This window comes from Neophocaena asiaeorientalis, unplaced genomic scaffold, assembly GCF_003031525.2.
Source record: "Neophocaena asiaeorientalis asiaeorientalis breed wild unplaced genomic scaffold, Neophocaena_asiaeorientalis_V1.1 scaffold503, whole genome shotgun sequence".
Lineage (NCBI taxonomy): Eukaryota > Metazoa > Chordata > Mammalia > Artiodactyla > Phocoenidae > Neophocaena > Neophocaena asiaeorientalis.
The window spans coordinates 1128964-1131910 of record NW_020173710.1 but is presented as its reverse complement, the minus strand read 5'-3'; the positions used below and the strand labels follow the sequence as shown (position 1 = coordinate 1131910).

The 2947-nt window shown below is 39.7% G+C and overlaps 1 pseudogene; it reads left to right on the top strand.

Moving 5' to 3' along the window:
- The first annotated feature begins 1991 nt into the window (after positions 1 to 1991).
- Positions 1992 to 2353, top strand: LOC112403228 (40S ribosomal protein S20 pseudogene; annotated as a pseudogene).
- Positions 2354 to 2947: the final 594 nt, after the last annotated feature.

Genomic DNA, 2947 nt, shown 5'->3' with positions numbered 1-2947 from the left:
AGGGGAAGGCAAGGAGGTTGAGACAGGAGGAGAAGTAGATGGAGTACAGGAAAGAGCATCGGGAGTTCTACGAGGAGAGCTTAAGGTGGATTCGAGAAGATTTGAAGACTAGGTGGCATTTGAATGGTCACTAGGATTTGGCTAAGCAGAAAAGGGAAAAAGGGAAATCTTAGCAAAGGAAATGGCACAAGCAGAGGAAGATGTCTTCAAAGAACATTAAATTAAAGTGGCAGAGCTAAAGAAAGAGAAAGAGGGCGTGGAAAGGGAAGCAATACTACAATGTTGTGGTTAAGTCCATAGTCTCTAGAGTCAGGCAGATAGTGAATTGAAGGCCAGCTCTGCACTTTACTGTGTGACCTTGGGCAAGTTACTCAACCTATATGATCCTCTGTTTCCTCAGTGTTCAATGTAGTGAATGACATGAATGCCTAATAGGGTGTTTGTGAATATGAAATGAGATAATCTATTTAAGTGCTTGGCACAGTTCTCTATAACTATCCATCTTACTATGAAAGGTAAAAGATTGAAAGAAATTATAATAAAACATTGTGGTAGTCAGCCCTGGATGGAGGGATTTGGGGTAATTTTTATCCATTTCATTCTTTCTGTATTTAGTATGTTTTCTTCCACATGTATTCTAGTACTAATAATCTCGAAAACATAACATAGGTTTTCATTCTTTTTAAGATTGTATGAAAGGCAGTAGAGGGCAAGAAGTTCAGAAGAATAGATTGAGGCTAGATCACCGAGCACTTTCTTTTTTTAAAAATTTATTTCATTAATTTATTTATTTGCTTGTGCCGGGTCTTAGTTGTGGCAGGCAGGCTCCTTAGTTGCAGCTCTTGGGCTCCTTAGTTGCAGCTCGAGGTCTCCTTAGTTGCAGCATGCAGGCTCCTTAGTTGTGGCATGGGAACTCTTAGTTGCAGCATGCATGTGGGATCTAGTTCCCTGACCAGGGATCAAACCCGGGCCCCCCTGCACTGGGAGTGCGGAGTCTTAACCACTGCACCACCAGGGAAGTCCCACTTCTTTGTGGCAAGAGTTTCAACTTGTTTCACGAACTCAAAGATTCTATACACATGTTTTAGGCGTTCCATAGGTATTTGATTTAATTTTCTACATTAAAAATATTTGTTGAAATATATATTTTGAAACTATAATACATTACATGTTTTAATATGTAATACACAAATATTAACATATGAGAAACATTAAAATAATTTATGCTACCACTTGACTTGTTTTGTTGCAGACCTTATAGTAAAGCTACTTTTGCATTCTTGTGCAAATAAGATCTCTTGCAAGATGAACTGTTAAAACTGTTAGCATTTGCCGCTACTTAACTGTGTAAGAATTTTCTCAATACTGTACAACCAAAATAAAAATAAATAAATAAATTGAATGCTAGTATAAGAATGTAGTTCCCATGGTTACCAGGGGGTAAGGGAGAGGAGGGATACATTGGAAGACTGGGATTGACATATACACACTACTACATATAAAACAGATAACTAATAAGGACCTACTGTACAGCACAGGGAACTCTACTCAATACTCTGTAATGGCCTATATGGGAAAAGAATCTAAAAAGGAGTGGATATATGTGTATGTATAACTGATTCACTTTGCTGTACACCTGAAAATAACACAACATTGTAAATCAACCATACTCCAATAGAAATGTTTTAAAAAAAGAATCTGGTTCCCTTACCCTTGATTTTAGATTTTTGTGTTTATCAGAAGAGCCTCATTTTTCCTCACTGATTGACTTTATGATCCATAAATGTAATGATTTTTAACTTAGAAAATAAATTCATATTAATAAAATATAATTTTTATCTGTTTTATACATTGGGGTCTGTGTCAGATTTTTGTCTACGAAAGCATTCATCTGATTTGGAAAATTTTAAAAAGTCTGGTTCTTCGAGGAAGATGCGGTCACTGCTGCTGCAGAGCGCTGGTCCACCTGGTCAGGAAGCCACGCCGCAGCCATGGCTTTTCAAGACCCCTGAAAGACTCCCCTGGCGCCAGAAGTGGCAACTCACCGAATTAGAATTACCTTAACCAGCCACAACACAAAATCTTTGGAGAAGGTATGTGTTGACTTGATCAGAGGCACAAAGTATAAGAATCTCAAAGTGAAAGGAGTAGTTCGGATGCCCACCAAGACTCTAAGAATAACTACAAGGAAAACTCTTTGTGGTGAGAGGTTCTGAGACTTGGGATTGGTTTCAGATGAGGATCCACAAGCGACTTCATTACCTTGCACGGCCCTTCTGAGGTTGTGAAACAGGTTACTTCCATCAGTATTGAGCCAGGAGTCAAGGTTGAAGTCGCCATTGCAGATGCTTAAATCAACCTTTTTAATAAATTGATAATCAGTTGCGATTTTTTTTTTAAGTCTGAAAACCAATATTTAACAGGCATAAGGGAGCCTCTGAAAGTTTGGGGGTAGAAGAGTATAAATCTTAAGTCTTGGCAATTTTTCTGGTAGCAGTGTGAGTGATGGATTGAAGGGGAAAGGGTACAGACTGAAATCATGGAGACCAGTTAGAAGATCACTTCCGAAGTATAGCTGGGAGTGAATAGGGTCTAAACTAGGGGGCAGGGCAGTAGACAAGGGGAGGAGAAGATGGATGGGAGAGACGCTGAATGTGGGATTGACTTGACAAGGCTTGACAACTGATTAGGCACGAGAGAGGGCAGTCAAAGCTGACATGCTGCGGTTTAAAACATAAGCCCCCAAGACAATGGCAGTCCTGTTCTTTAGATCTTACACAAAGAAAGAGGAGCAGATTTGGGATGCAAGAGCAGGAGATGATGGGTTCAGTTTGGGATGCATTGATTTTAAGTGTCTGTGGGCAGAAAAGTGGGAGAGACATCCAATCAGCAGCTGGATTATATTGGTCTAAAGCTCAGGAGATGGTTCTGGGCTGGACACAGAGCT